The sequence below is a fragment of the Triticum urartu genome, chromosome 3A, assembly GCF_056163025.1.
Source record: "Triticum urartu cultivar PI428250 chromosome 3A, HENAU_Tu73, whole genome shotgun sequence".
Taxonomy (NCBI): Eukaryota; Viridiplantae; Streptophyta; class Magnoliopsida; order Poales; family Poaceae; genus Triticum; species Triticum urartu.
Window position 1 is genome coordinate 741,977,955 of NC_141875.1, and position 16,869 is coordinate 741,994,823.

General features: G+C 41.0%; 1 long non-coding RNA gene across 2 annotated transcripts; it reads left to right on the top strand.

Annotated features, from left to right (window-relative positions):
• The first annotated feature begins 2,207 nt into the window (after positions 1-2,207).
• LOC125549568 (uncharacterized) lies at positions 2,208-3,837 on the top strand. Of its 2 annotated transcripts, none has more exons than XR_015617863.1 (4): positions 2,208-2,532; positions 2,659-2,792; positions 3,296-3,487; positions 3,596-3,837. It is a non-coding gene; the product is annotated as an uncharacterized LOC125549568 (long non-coding RNA). The 2 variants fall into 2 exon arrangements; XR_015617862.1 differs by having other exon boundaries at positions 2,210-2,532; positions 3,335-3,487.
• Positions 3,838-16,869: the final 13,032 nt, after the last annotated feature.

A 16,869-nucleotide genomic window follows, 5' to 3' on the forward strand; every position in this document is an offset into this window, starting at 1 on the left:
TTTGTTAATGTCCGGTTGTAGATAACTTGAACCTTAATTAATTAAAATGAATCAACTGAGTGTGTTACCGTGATGGCCTCTTCTCGGCGGAGTCCGGGAAGTGGACACGGTGTTGGAGTAATGTTTGCGCAGGTTGCTCTCTAGTTTCTCGCTCGTGCTTTGCCTCCTTTTCTCGCTCTCTTTTGCGAATAAGATAGCCACCATATATGCTAGTCGCTTACTGCAGCCCCACATATATATTTGCCTTACCCTTCCTATAAGCTTAAATAGTTTTGATCGCGAGGGTGTGAGATTGCTGAGTCCCTGTGGCTCACAGATACTACAACTCCAGATGCAGGTCCAGGTGATTCCGCTCCAGGTGACGAGTACGAGCTCAAGTGGGAGTTCGACGAAGACTCTCAGCGTTACTACGTGTCTTTTCCTGATGATCAGTAGTGGTGCCCAGTTGGGGGTGATTGGGACCGTGTCGCATGTTGGGTTCTCTTTTATTTTGGCACCGTAGTCGGGCCATGAGTGTTTGGATGATGTAATGTTATTTATGTACTTGATTGACGTGGCGAGTATAAGCCAACTATGTATCTCCCCTTTATTATTAAATTACATGGGATGTTTGTGAAGATTGCCTAACTTGCGACATATGCCTTCAATGCGATTATGTCTCTAAGTCGTGCCTCGACACGTGGGAGCTATAGTCGCATCGAGGGTGTTACAGAGAGAGTGAGCTAGGGTTTGAGCTCGCCGCTCGGATTGGGGTTTTTCGTGGGGCACGTGGTGGGCCAAGCCTGACAGATGGACGCGCCCAAGCCTGCTCAGACCGCCCCATATCCACCCTATAAATCTGAGCAGGCTTGAGCAGGCTTGGGCGCGTCCATCTCTCAGACGCGCCCAAGCCTGCTCAGACCGCCCCATACCCATCTTAAACGCTCGGGTAGGTCACCCGGTAAAAAGAAAAATCGACCCAACCGGACCTCTCAAACTGCGGACAAATGCTCGGGCTGACTGGCGGTGGTACTCCTAAACACCAACGTTGGAGTACCAACCAATCCTATCCATCAGATTAAGATAAATGAAGGGCCTATGAAACCCAATAACAGTCGCGCAAAGGGCGCCCTCTCGGCTATGCCACGTCGGATTTTGGATGGTTGCGCGAGGAGCTGAGATAGGCATAGATTGGCTTCGTCCCTGCCCCACAACCCACTTCCTCCCTCTTTCTTCTGGACGAAGGAAGAGATCGCGAGATACGACCGCCCTGCTCCCCACACACGCCACCTCCTCACCCCCCTCTCTCTCTCAGACCCACTCGCACGCCACCTCCTCACCACGCACGCCACCTCCTCACCCCCCCCTCTCTCAGACCCACTCGCCACGAAGACTGGAGGTAGAATGCGGCACGCGCCGGTCGACGAGGAGGAGTTGCGCCGCCGCCGGAGCACCGAATGCATCTACTACCTCGCGCTCCCCGTTGACCTGCAAGAAGGTACCCCTGCGTCTCCCTCTTTCTTCGCCGCCGAACGGTTTTGATCTGACCGGGGGCCTCCTTCTCCTCTGGTCTACGATTCGAGCTGCACTCGTGCGCGCGCACGATTTCGTCTTAGTTTCTAACAAGCGACCTTTTGTGAGCTTATGCACCCGGGCCTCACTATCCTAGCACTCCAATGTTGCTTTGAGATTTGTGCTACACAACTACCTTATTACATGAAATTTTCTCTTTTTTGTTCCTCTCATATAAAACATGTCTTGAACTTCAAACTTTGCAGTACAACATAACTTTATAACTAGAATGTGAGATAAAACTTTCAGATTTTTTTGTCCGACATAAATATGAAAAATAAGATTTTTTTAATCAAACAAATCTCATTTTGTATATTTATGTTGGACCAAAAAATCTGTAAGTTTTATCCCACATTCTACATAGAAAGCTTTGTTGTGCTGCAAAGTTGAAGTACAAATACATGTTCTATATGAGAGAAACAAAAAAGAGAAAATTATTTGCACGAATCGTGATGCAGGAATGAGTGGTTAGATAAGGAGTACCCGGGTGCATAGGCTCTAAAACATGTTTTCGAGCGACCGAGCTCTGCTCTGCTCGGTGCCGGTAAATTCGACGGTTTCAATCGAGATCTGTTTGTTCGTTATAGAAGTTGATTCGGCTGAGCCCTTATATTGCTGCTACTGCTTCTATCTGAAAACCTGCAGAAGTAGATTGCACATCTCAGGGAAAGCATTCTCCAATTGTTTTATTTGTGAACGCCATTGCTCAGGGCTCCATATGCACATTCACAAACATTAGTCGCCAATGGAGCAGAGCGCCATTGCTGATGTAGCTTAAAATGGTGATCAGTGACCGACTGAGTGTGCTTGAAGTTTGAGGTGGAGTGCAAGGAGGAGGACACCCGGGTGGAGATCTACTGCGCCGCCAAGCCGGGGCTACTGCTGTCGATGGTGAGCACCCTGGACACACTCTCCCTCAACATCCAGCAGTGCGTCGTCGACTGCTTCAACGACTTCGCCATGCACGCCTCCTGCTCCGAGGTACCAATGATTCCATCCATGGACTCATCACTTCACCAACAAACATGGATGAATTCATCTTCTTCTTCAGCTAGATCATCTTTTAAGTCACCAATTCCAGCTGATTGATTCGAGTTTTGTATGCAGATGCACAGGGAGATGTGCTGCTGGATCTTATAAGGAGGTCACTCTGACAAGACTGGCTAGCTGTGATTCTCGTGGGAATAAAGAGGATGGGACCTGTGATTGTCGTGGATCTGGAGGTGACACTGATCAGGAAGGTAAGTTTACTACTGATCTGGAGTAATATTACTAGATTGCAAATCACGAATTTAGTAGTTACTGCAGAATATTGGTTAGTTGGTTCAGTTTACCTTTTATGTTTATATGGTCTAACGACATCTGACATAGCAGATGCTTGGTCCAGCTGGAGATAGCTTACATGGTTTTATTTCACCATAATATATTTCCAACAAGATCGTTCCCTATTGTTTCCTGAAGAAAACTAACGATCAAACTGTAGAAAAAACATTGTTTAGAGAGGAGTTAATATACAGTTTGTAGTCTTGCAATTGGCTTCTAAAATTTACAGCAGGAGTACACAATGAGTTTGAACAAATGAATGCAAAACCTACCAGATTTTGCGATGTTACTGTTTCTTGATATCTTCCTCATTTGTATTATGTGAATTCCTTAGTTGGCAGCTATTTTAATGTATACTCTCCCCTTATTTTGAGGAAACTTCACGGGGCAGAGGATCACTACAATTTTTTGTTTCAAATAGGAAATGAACAAAACATGACTTTGCCAACCTCTCATGTAGTATATATGTACCTATTTCATAAAGTACATCAGTGCAAATACAAGTTTGCAACTCATGACAATGAGTCGAGGAGTGAAAGAAGTTTGGAACTCACACAAGTGTCATACTCGCATGACCAAATCAGGCTACGAAGACAAGTCTTCATGCGCACATGTATGACCTTGCCTCTGTCGTTGTTATTCTTTTTTCTGAAGAAAAAAACTGATGTCATTAGGCTCTAAATTTGCCAAGATTTTTTTGTCTTTGCAATTTTGTTTGCAGGATTGCCGATTTTAGTTACACAGTACCATTTAAAAAGCGGCTGCCATTTGATGAATTGCTGAAGGGTGGTGGCTGGACATCATGCGGGACAGTGTTCCAAGATGGTTAGACGTTAGCTACTGATTCACAATCTATCAATCCTATCTTCATGTATCTGTGTGTGTTAGGTACATCTACTTGATTTCTTCTTCTGATTTAGGGAGGTCTTCAGAATCTGAGAGGAAATTCATGTAAAATTTATTTTCCTATTCTTGGAAACTCTTGCTTAGGAAAATCATAATGTTCTTTTCATTGTACAAACAGTACAAGGTCCAACATGGTTGTGCTAATGTCTAGGTTTCGGCTTCCTGGTGAGGTGCCCTCCTCTTGAGTATGCCAGTACTTCATGGTGGTGAGGTTTGTCTCGATGGTAGACCGGTTGATTGATTAAATGGCAATAGGAGCAGCTTAGTGAGCCAGTGATGCAACTGTGCATCGTCTCTTGACGCACCACTGTTGACCCCAGCTACTGCCTGTACATATGATCCATGTATCGTGTTTAGTTTCTCACTAAGACTTGGTATGCTTGTGTTGTGATGATCCGAGGAACTCTACCTCTTTTGGAGATCGCCCAACTTTTGGAGACTGCTAAACCTTGACTTGAACAGTTGGATGTGTTTTTGTGATCAGTCATCCAACTATCCACTTGTAAGATTGTCACCTCTATTAATATAGATCTATTAGCATTGATGAAACTACTTCGCTTGCTTTGCTTTATGAATGAACACTCTTCTGCTGCAGTTCTATTCTATGTATTATATTTTTAACCACTGTTGCTTGTCTGGATTGTCAACACGTTAATAAGTGTGTCAGCTTGATTAGTGTGCACATTACCGCATAGGTGGCGCCACCAGGTGGCGCCCCAGCCACTAGTATTCATTTAAGGGTACTGTAAAAGAACTCTGCACGTGTGGTCCGTGGATGGATCGAGTTGGGTAGGTGGTCAGGGTGGGGTCCACATAGATCTCTATCCTGCTTATATGTTGCATTATCACCAAAATCGTTAAGCTGCTGCTGTCACTAACTAGTTGCCATGTCGACCTGCTAGAATTGGTTTAGAACCTCATGTTGTATAAGGTGTTGACAACGGTGAGAAATTGATTAGTCACCACGCGAACGCACATGAACTAGCTAGGTCGATAATGGTGCGTTGGTGGTTGTGTATGGAACTGGATTTGTCTGCTAAGACGAATTGTGGTGGTACAAGTATAAGTAGATGAATGATTGGCATGCATGCCAGTCGTTCCTTTTCGACTTGATTATTATATGAATCCATACGTGCATAATCTTAGCTTCACAAGCGGTCCTGCCATTGTCAACATAAGGTACTAGACTACAAGCACAAAGTGGAAAATTGAGTCAATATTAGAGTATGGTGTCAAAAACGAACATACCATTGGAAATTATGTCCATACCATGTCACGAAATCAAATGGAATGTTTTTTTTTCTCCAAAACATACCGGCGTGTGATCCATTTACAGAACTAGAAAGGCGATGTAAATTGGCACAAGAGACATCCATTAATCATGGTTTGTTTAATTCTAGCCAAGTCGTTCAACCATACCAAAAGTAGTTGTAAGTGATCTAAATTGGCCTAGTCTTTGTATGCATGCCTGGTACGGAAATCCTTGTTGAGAAAGAAATGCTGCATGCACCCATGCTGATCAGTTAAAAGAGCAAGCATCCGACGGCGGTGATCAATCAGTTCTCATTAGGATCTATCCTGTGCGTTTTTGGTTCGTGTCTCCGGCCAATTCGGTGATGATGACAACATGCTGAGAATCTATTAATCTTGAGGAAGATGGACTAGTATATTGCTAGTTCGTCTTAACTCGTCTCCCCTCAAGGGAAAGAGGGAGGAGAGTGATGATCGAGATTTTTTTCTCGAATACCATAAGTGTGCGTACTTTATATTAAATAAGAGAGAGGGTAAAGGGGCCCTTCCACGTTGGGTTTACATAGTTCTTACATACACCCAACTCCACACCCACTCCACGTGTAAGTCAAAGTGATGCTAACTCCTCGCGTCAGTACCTGCCGTTAGAGCAACTAGGAAACTATCCATGTATGCCTTGATAATGCCCGTCGTCTTCCATGATCTACACTCTACATGTATTCTAGTATGAATTATGCCTTCCAAAGATGGTGTGGCACCATCGAACACGATCGCATTGTGATGTTTCTATAGCTCCCACATGACGAGCAGGACTAGAGCCCAAATGTCCTTGCCGCCAGTAGCGTTTCCACCTTTGCTCACGCAGCAAGGGTCTTGTAGTGCTTGTTGGTACCCATTCCTGTTTGAGATAGAACTACGTCCTAACAAAAGCAACGAGCCAACTGATGATGAATAAGAGACGCAACCGCCAAAGTTAACTAATTTATCACAAGAGTATGAGCTGGTTAACGGTGACGGTGGAGATGGAGTGCATTTAGCAGGGCCTACGCGTGATTAAGGTAGGCAGGAAAGCCGCCGCTCGATGGAATAGTTTTTTTTTCGGAACTAATTGCGAGCACGGCGCATGCATCATTAATCTTTTTTTCTGATAACTCGCATGCTTAATCTGTACGTACGCGTCGGTCACCTATTCGCATGCATGCACCGACCTCGTGTTAGATCCATTAATAATTTGTTTGGTACTAACATAACATTGGACATTTCCAATATTCAGCAAACCGGCATTTGATATAAATCAAAAGTTGATTTTTTTTATATACTAATGGATAGTGCTTTATTCACTGAGGAGGGGAGGTGCGTACGGGTCCCCAGCCACGGGCATGGCCTCTCTTTCGGCCATATTTTCATGTCCCAGCGCCAACCCCAATAATGCTGGCTTAACAAAAAATATGAATAATCTTCACGATGTGTCCCCACTAAAAACAAAACAAAAACATGGGACACCAACCAACCAAAGAAGAGGACCATTGTGATGTTTCTATAGCCACTGGACCAGATGGGTTACATGCGGTGTTCTTTAAGAAGTATTGGCATATTTTGGGGAAAGAAATAACTGAAGCTGTTCTGAATGCAATTAATTCAAAGCATATTCCAGCAGAGTGGAATGACACTTCCATAGTGCTAATACCTAAGGTGGATTCTCCAGAGTTGATAACTCAGTACCGCCCCATAAGTCTTTGCAACGTTCTGTACAAGATCATTTCAAAAATGCTCTCTATTCACTTGAAAAGTATTCTGCCTAAGATTATTTCCCCTACTCAGAGTGCCTTTGTCCCGGGTAGAATGATTACTGATAATATTCTAGTGGCTTATGAGTGCATTCACAAAATTAAGAATACAAAAAACAGTCAGACAGGCTTATGTGCAGTTAAGTTGGACGTGCATAAGGCATACGATAGAGTAGAATGGATTTTCCTTAAAAGTATGATACATAAGTTGGACTTTGATAATAGGTGGATTGAACTCATTATGGAGTGTGTGAGTTCAGTAAGATATAGGGTCCGGTACAATTCTCAAGAAACAGACATGTTTATACCATCCAGGGGGATTAGACAGGGTGATCCACTATCACCTTATCTTTTCTTGATTTGTGCAGAAGGTCTTTCTAGCATGTTGCAGTACGAAGAAGAAATTGGTGGCATAGATGGGATAAGAGTGTGCAGAAATGCACCGTCAGCTTCACATCTTTTATTTGCTGACGATTCTCTGATTCTCATGAGAGCATATATGATTAATGCAACTTCCTTACAGCAAGTGTTGGATACCTACTGTGACAACTCAGGACAGTTGGTAAGTGTTGGCAAATCCAGTATATTTTTCAGTCCAAACACTAATATGCAAACTAGAGATGAGATCTGTCAACAGTTGAACATTACTAATCAAGCTTTGTCAGACAAATATCTGGGACTGCCTGCTTTGGTGGGGGCTGATAGAAGTGATTGCTTTAAACATTTATGTGAGAAAATAAAGAAGTTGTTGAAGGGTTAGATGGAGAAGCAACAGTCCACTGGTGGTAAGGAAGTTTTATTGAAAGCTGTTGCTCAATCAATACCAGTATTTGCTATGTCGGTTTTTTGTTTACCAAAGGGTATATGTAAATATATTACTGATGTCATTGCTCAATTTTGGTGGGGGGATGAGGAAGAGAATAAAAAGATGCATTGGTTCTCATGGTGGAAACTTTGTATCCCGAAGAGTGACGGTGGCATGGGCTTCAGAGACCTCCATTCTTTTAATCTAGCCCTCTTGGCAAAGCAATGCTGGAGAATGATAAATAATCCTGATTCGGTCTGTGCTAGGATTTTGAAGGCTAAATACTTCCCAAATACTGATCTGTTGCATGCAGGACCAAAAAACGGCTCTTCTTTCACATGGCAGAGTATTGTAGCCGGTTTGCCTACTTTTAAGAGAGGGTATATATGGCGTATTGGATCAGGGGAGAAAGTCAACATTTGGAATGACCCATGGATTCCTGCGAGTCCAGACAGGAAGGTAATAACACCTAGAGGCCAGACTTTACTTGTTAAAGTCGTGGAATTGATTGATCTAGTAACTAGTCAATGGGATGAGCAGTTAATTCGAGAAATATTTTATCTGGTGGATGCAAACAGAATTCTTCAAATACCACTCAACTTTCAGGCCTTTGATGATTTTGTCGCATGGAACCTTACAAGGAGTGGTGTCTTCACTGTTAGCTTGGCCTACCATGAATAATGGGCACATAAATTCAGAAATCTTTCGGTCAGCATGTCTGCGTCTACTTCAGCTATACAAGCTGAGATTTGGAAGCATCTGTGGGAGTTGCAAGTGCAACGTAAAATTCAAATATTTTGCTGGCGTGCCCTACGTGGAGTTGTCCCATTGTTTTCGATTTTGGCAAACAAACACCTACCCATCAGTGATGTATGTCCAGTATGTCGCAAGGGACCGGAGGACATGAGACATTTACTTTTCCAATGCGATTTGGCACAGGAGCTATGGAGGGTGCTACGTCTTTAGCTTGCGTTGGTTTTCCCCGAAGAGGAAGGGATGATGCAGCAGAGTAGCGTAAGTATTTCCCTCAGTTTTTGAGAACCAAGGTATCAATCCAGTAGGAGCCCATGCTCAAGTCCCTCGTACCTGCACAAATCGATAGCTACTCGCAACCAACGCGATTAGGGGTTGTCAAGCCCTTCACGGTCACTTACGAGAGCGAGATCTGATAGATAGAATATTTTTGGTATTTTTGATATAAAGATGCAAAGTAAAAAGTAAAAGCAAAGTAAATAGCAAAACAATATAAAAGTGATGGAGATTGATATGATGAGAATAGACCAGGGGGCCATAGATTTCACTAGTGGCTTCTCTCAAGAGCATAAGTATTCTACGGTGGGTGAACAAATTACTGTTGAGCAATTGATAGAATTGAGCATAATTATGAGAATATCTAGGCATGATCATGTATATAGGCATCACGTCCGTGATAAGTAGATCGAAATGATTCTGCATCTACTACTATTACTCCACTCATCGACCGCTATCCAGCATGCATCTAGAGTATTAAGTTAAAAATAGAGTAATGCCTTAAGCAAGATGACATGATGTAGAGAGATAAATTCATGCAATATGAAATAAACCCCATCTTGTTATCCTCGATGGCAACGATACAATACGTGCCTTGCTGCCCCTTCTGTCACTGGGTAAGGACACCGCAAGATCGAACCCAAAGCTAAGCACTTCTCCCATGGCAAGAACTACAAATCTAGTTGGCCAAACCAAACGGATAATTCGAAGAGACTTGCAAAGATAACCAATTATGCATAAAAGAATTCAGAGAAGATTCAAATATTATTCATAATAGACTTGATCATAAACCCACAATTCATCGGTCTCAACAAACACACCGCAAAAAGAAGATTACATTGAATAGATCTCCACGAGAAAGGGGGAGAACTTTGTATTGAGATTCAAAGAGAGAGAAGAAGCCATCTAGCTACTAACTATGGACCCGAAGGTCTGAGGTAAACTACTCACACTTCATCGGAGGGGCTAGGATGATGTAGAAGCCCTCTGTGATGACGGCCCTCTTCCAGCGGAGCTCTGGAACAGGCCCCAAGATGGGATCTCGTGGATACAGAAAGTTGCGGCGGTGGAATTAGGTTTTTGGCTCCTTTTCTGATCATTTGGGGGTACGTGTGTGTATATAGGACGAAGGAGTACATCGGTGGAGCACCGAGGGGCCCACGAGGCAGGGGGGCGCGCCCCCCACCCTCGTGACCACCTCTTTGATCCCTTGCAGTAGGGTCCGAGTCTCCTGGATCACGTACGGTGAGAAAATCACGTTTCTGAAGATTTTATTCCGTTTGGACTCCGTTTGATATTCCGTTTATCCGAAACACTGAAACAGGCAAAAAACAGCAATTCTGGGCTGGGCCTCCGGTTAATAGGTTAGTCCCAAAAATAATATAAAAGTGGAAAATAAAGCCCAATATAGTCCAAAACAGTAGATAATATAGCATGGAGCAATCAAAAATTATAGATACGTTGGAGACGTATCAGGCATCCCCAAGCTTAATTCCTACTCGTCCTCGAGTAGGTAAATGATAAAAAGAGAATTTTTGATGCGGAGTGCTACTTGGCATAATTTCAATGCGAATCTTCCTAATTGTGGTATGAATATTCAGATTAGAAAGATTCAAGATAAAAGTTTATATTGACATAGAAAATAATAATACTTCAAGCATACTAACAAAGCAATTATGTCTTCTCAAAATAACATGGCCAAAGAGAGTTATCCCTACAAAATCATATAGTCTGGCTATGCTACATCTTCCCCACACAAAGTATTTAAATCATGCACAACCCCGATGACAAGCCAAGCAATTGTTTCATACTCTAACTTTTTCAAAAAAAATTCAATCTTCACGCAATACATGAGCGTGAGCCATGGATATAGCACTATAGGTGGAATAGAATGGTGGTTGTGGAGAAGACAAAAAGGAGAAGATAGTCTCACATCAACTAGGCGTATCAACGGGCTATGGAGATTCCCATCAATAGATATCAATGTGAGTGAGTAGGGATTGCCATGCAACGGATGCACTAGAGATATAATTATATGAAAGCTCAAAAAGAAACTAAGTGGGTGTGCATCCAACTTGCTTGCTCATGAAGACCTAGGGCAATTTGAGGAAGCCCATCATTGGAATATACAAGCCAAGTTCTATAATGAAAAATTCCCACTAGTATATGAAAGTGATAACATGAGAGACTCTCTACTATGAAGATCATGGTGCTACTTTGAAGCACAAGTGTGGTAAAAGGATAGTAACATTGTCCTTCTCTCTTTTTCTCTCATCATTTTTTTTGTTTGGGCCTTTTCTCTTTTTTTTATGGCCTCCTTTTTTTTGTCCGGAGTCTCATCCCGACTTATGGGGGAATCATAGTCTCCATCATTCTTTCCTCACTGGGACAATGCTCTAATAATGATGATCATCACACTTTTATTTTTCTTATAACTCAACAATTACAACTCGATACTTAGAACAAAATATGACTATGTGAATGCATCCGGCGGTGTGTCGGGATATGCAATATGACAATGATGAAGTGTGTCATGATGAACTAGATGGTGGAAAGTTGCATGGCAATATATCTCGGAATGGCTATGGAAATGCCATAATAGGTAGGTATGGTGGCTGTTTTGAGGAAGGTATATGGTAGGTGTATGATACCGGCGAAAGTTGCGCGGTATTAGAGAGGCTAGCAAAGGTGGAAGGGTGAGAGTGCGTATAATCCATGGACTCAACATTAGTCATAAAGAACTCATATACTTATTGCAAAAATCTAGAAGTTATCAAAGCAAAGTATTACGCGCATGCTCCTAGGGGGATAGATTGGTAGGAAAAGACCATCGCTCGTCCCCGACCGCCACTCATAAGGAAGACAATCAATAAATAAATCATGCTCCGACTTCATCACATAACGGTTCACCATACATGCATGCTACGGGAATCACAAACTTCAACACAAGTATTCTTTAAATTCACAACTACTCAACTAGCATGACTTTAATATTATCACCTCCATAACTCAAAACAATTATCATGCTTCAATCTTTTCTTAGTATTCAACACACTCAAAAGAGAGTTTCACAAATCTTGAATACCAAGCATATTATTATTAGGCAAATTACCATGCTATTAAGAGACTCTCAAATTAATTTAAGTGAAGCATGAGAGATCAATAGTTTCTTTAAAACATATCCACCACCGTGCTCTAAAAGATCTAAGTGAAGCACATAGAGCAAAATTATAACGCTCAAAAGATATAAGTGAAGCACATAGAGCAAAATTATCTAGCTCAAAAGATATAAGTGAAGCACATAGAGCAAAACTACTTAGCTCAAAAGATATAAGTGAAGCACATAGAGTATTCTATCAAATTTTAATTCATCTATGGCTCTCTCAAAAGGTGTGTGCAGCAAGGATGATTGTGGTATAGTAGCAAAAAAATACACAAATAATACAAGACGCTCCAAGTAAAACACATATCATGTTGGTGAATAAAAATATATCTCCAAGTAAATTACCGATGGAAGTGGACGAAAGAGGGGATGCCTTCCGGGGGCATCCCCAAGCTTTGACTTTTTGGTGTCCTTGGATTATCTTGGGGGTGCCATGGGAATCCCCAAGCTTAGGCTCTTGCCACTCCTTGTTCCATGATCCATCAAAAGAATTCACCCAAAACTTGAAAACTTCACAACACAAAACTCAAAATAGAAAACTCATGAGCTCCGTTAGAGAAAGAAAACAAAAGACCACTTCAAGGTACTGAAATGAACTCATTCTTTATTTATATTGGTGTTAAACCTACTGTATTCCAACTTCTCTATGGATTATAAACTATTTTACTAGCCATAGATTCATCAAAATAAGCAAACAGCACACGAAAAACAGAATCTGTCAAAAACAGAACAGTCTGTAGTAATCTGTAGCTAGCGCAAGATCTGGAACCCAAAAAATTCTAAAATAAATTGCTGGACGTGTGGAATTTACCTATTAATCATCTGAAAAAAGAATTAACTAAATATCACTCTTAAAATAAAAATGACAGCAGTTCTCATGAGTGCTAAAGTTTCTGTTTTTTACAGCAAGTTCAACAAGACTTTCCCCAAATCTTCCCAACGGTTCTACTTGGAACAAACACTAATTAAACACAAAAAAACACAACCAAAACAGAGGCTAAATAATTTATTTATTACTAAACAGGAGCAAAAAGCAAGGAATAAAAATAAAATCGGGTTGCCTCCCAACAAGCGCTATCATTTAACGCCCCTAGCTAGGCATAACGAGCAAGAATAGATCTAGGTATTGCCATCTTTGGTAGGCAATCCATAAGTGGCTCTCATGATAGTTTCATATGATAATTTTATTTTCTTTCTTGGAAAGTGTTCCATGCCCTTTTTTAATGTAAATTGAAATCTAATATTCCCTTCCTTCATATCAATAATCGCACCAACCGTTCTAAGGAAAGGTCTACCAAGAATAATAGGGAAAGAAGGATTGCAATCTATATCAAGAACAATGAAATCTATGGGCACATAATTCCTATTTGCAACAATAAGAACATCATTAATCCTTCCCATAGGTTTCTTAATAGTGGAATCTGCAAGATGCAAGTTTAGAGAGTAATCATCAAAGTTACGGAAATCTAGTAAATCACACAAAGTCTTGGGAATAGTAGATACACTAGCACCAAAATCACACAAAGCATAAAACTCATGATCTTTAATTTTAATTTTAATAGTTGATTCCCACTCATCATAGAGTTTTCTAGGGATAGAAACTTTCAATTCAAGTTTTTCTTCATAAGATTGCATCAAGGCATCAACAATATGTTCGGTGAAGGCTTTATTTCGATTATAAGCATGTGGAGAATTTAGCACAGATTGCAACAAGGAAATACAATCAATCAAAGAACAACTTTCATAATTAAATTCCTTGAAATCCAATATAGTGGGTTTAGCAACATCTAGATTTTTATTTCTTTCAATCCCACTTTCATCAATTTCATCATTAAGATCTAAATACTCCGAATTTTTAGAACGCCTTCTAGGTAAAGGAAGATCATATTCAGTTTCATCAAGATTCATATTGCAAAATAAAGATTTAATTGGAGACACATCAATAACTTTTAGATCTTCATCTTGATTTTCATAGGAATTGGAAGAACACGCTTTAATAAAGGCATCTTTGGAAGCACGCATCCTAGCGGTTCTTTCCTTACACTCATCAATTGAAATTCTCATGGCTTTTAGATACTCATTAATATCATGCTTAGGTGAAATAGATCTAATTTTCAAAGCATCAACTTCAAGAGCAATTCTATCAACGTTTCTAGCCAAATCGTCAATCTTAAGCAATTTTTCTTCAATCATAGCATTAAAATTCTTTTGCGAAGAAATAAATTCTTTAATATTAGATTCAAAATCAGAGGGCATATTATTATAATTTCCATAAGAGTTTTTGTAGGAATTCCCATAATTATTAGAAGGATTACTAGGATATGGCCTAGGATTAAAATTCCCTCTATAACCGTTGTTACCAAAATTATTCCTACCAACAAAATTCACATCCGTAGATTCATTATTATTCTCAATCAAAGTAGACAAAGTCATATCATTAGGATTAGAAGAAACACTCTTAGTAGCAAATAATTTCATAAGTTCATCCATCTTTCCACTCAACACATTAATTTCTTCTATCGCATGCACTTTTTTATTAGAAGTTCTTTCACTATGCCATTGAGAATAATTAACCATAATATTATCTAGGAGTTTAGTAGCATCTCCTAAAGTGATTTCCATAAAAGTGCCCGCGACCAAATCTAAAAGATTTCTAGAAGCAAAATTCAATCCGGCATAAAAATTTTGTATAATCATCCACAAATTCAAACCATGAGTAGGGCAATTACGTATCATTAATTTCATTCTCTCCCAAGCTTGTGCAACATGTTCATGATAAAATTGTTTAAAGTTCATTATATCGTTTCTAAGAGAGATGATCTTAGCGGGAGGAAAATACTTAGAGATAAAAGCATCTTTGCACTTGTTCCATGAATCTATACTATTCTTAGGCAAAGACGAAAACCAAGCTTTAGCACGATCTCTAAGTGAAAAAGGAAATAGCTTCAATTTAACGACATCATTATTGACATATTTTTTCTTTTGCATATCACATAAATCAACGAAGCTATTTAGATGAGTAGCGTCATCTTCACTAGGAAGGCCGACGAATTGATCTTTCATAACAAGATTCAACAAAGCAGTATTAATTTCACTAGATTCAGCATCGGTAAGAGGAGCAATCGGAGTGCTAAGGAAATCATTATTATTGGTATTGGTGAAGTCACACAATTTAGTAGTATCTTGAGCCATCGCGACAAACAAGCAATCTAACACACGAGCAAACAAAAAGCAAGCGGACAATAGAGGCAAACAGAGAAGGAGGATAGAGACAGAGGGCGAATAAAACGGCAAGGGTGAATCGAGGGAGAGGAAAACGAGAGGCAAATGGAAAATAATGTAATGCGAGAGATAGGGATTGTGATGGGTACTTGGTATATGACTTTTTGCGTAGACTCCCTGGCAACGGCGCCAGAAATCCTTCTTGCTACATCTTTAGCTTGCGTTGGTTTTTCCCGAAGAGGAAGGGATGATGCAGCAGAGTAGCGTAAGTATTTTCCTCAGTTTTTGAGAACCAAGGTATCAATCCAGTAGGAGCCCACGCTCAAGTCCCTCGTACCTGCACAAAGCGATAGCTACTCGCAACCAACGCGATTAGGGGTTGTCAAGACCTTCACGGTCACTTACGAGAGTGAGATCTGATAGATAGAATATTTTTGGTATTTTTGATATAAAGATGCAAAGTAAAAAGTAAAAGCAAAGTAAATAGCAAAACAATATAAAAGTGATGGAGATTGATATGATGAGAATAGACCCGGGGGCCATAGGTTTCACTAGTGGCTTCTCTCAAGAGCATAAGTATTCTACGATGGGTGAACAAATTACTGTTGAGCAATTGATAGAATTGAGCATAATTATGAGAATATCTAGGCATGATCATGTATATAGGCATCACGTCCGTGACAAGTAGATCGAAACGATTCTGCATCTACTACTATTACTCCACTCATCGACCGCTATCCAACATGCATCTAGAGTATTAAGTTAAAAACAGAGTAACGCCTTAAGCAAGATGACATGATGTAGAGAGATAAATTCATGCAATATGAAATAAACCCCATCTTGTTATCCTCGATGGCAACGATACAATACGTTCCTTGCTGCCCCTTCTGTCACTGGGTAAGGACACCGCAAGATCGAACCCAAAGCTAAGCACTTCTCCCATGGCAAGAACTACGAATCTAGTTGGCCAGACCAAACGGATAATTCGAAGAGACTTGCAAAGATAACCAATCTTGCATAAAAGAATTCAGAGAAGATTCAAATATTATTCATAGATAGACTTGATCATAAACCCACAATTCATCAGTCTCAACAAACACACCGCAAAAAGAAGAATACATCGAATAGATCTCCACGAGAGAGGGGGAGAACTTTGTATTGAGATTCATAGAGAGAGAACAAGCCATCTAGCTACTAACTATGGACCCGAAGGTCTGAGGTAAACTACTCACACTTCATCGGAGGGGCTAGGATGATTTAGAAGCCCTCCGTGATGACGGCCCTCTTCCGGCGGAGCTCCGGAACAGGCCCCAAGATGGGATCTCGTGGATACAGAAAGTTGCGTGGAATTAGATTTTTGGCTCCTTTTCTGATCATTTGGGTGTACGTGTGTATATATAGGAGGAATGAGTACGTCGGTGGAGCACCGAGGGGCCCATGAGGCAGGGGGGCGCGCCCTAGGGGGGGCGCCCCCACCCTCGTGACCACCTCTTTGATCCCTTGCAGTAGGGTACAAGTCTCCTGGATCACGTTCGGTGAGAAAATCACATTTCCGAAGATTTTATTCCGTTTGGACTCCGTTTGATATTCCGTTTATCCAAAACACTGAAATAGGCAAAAAACAGCAATTCTGGGCTGGGCCTCCGGTTAATAGGTTAGTCCCCAAAATAATATAAAAGTGGAAAATAAAGCCCAATATAGTCCAAAAAAGTAGATAATATAGCATGGTGCAATCAAAAATTATAGATACGTTGGAGACGTATTAGAGGGGTCTCGGGCTCTGGGATCATATAGAGCAAGCGACGCATGTGGATCGCTCAGGATCAGCAATA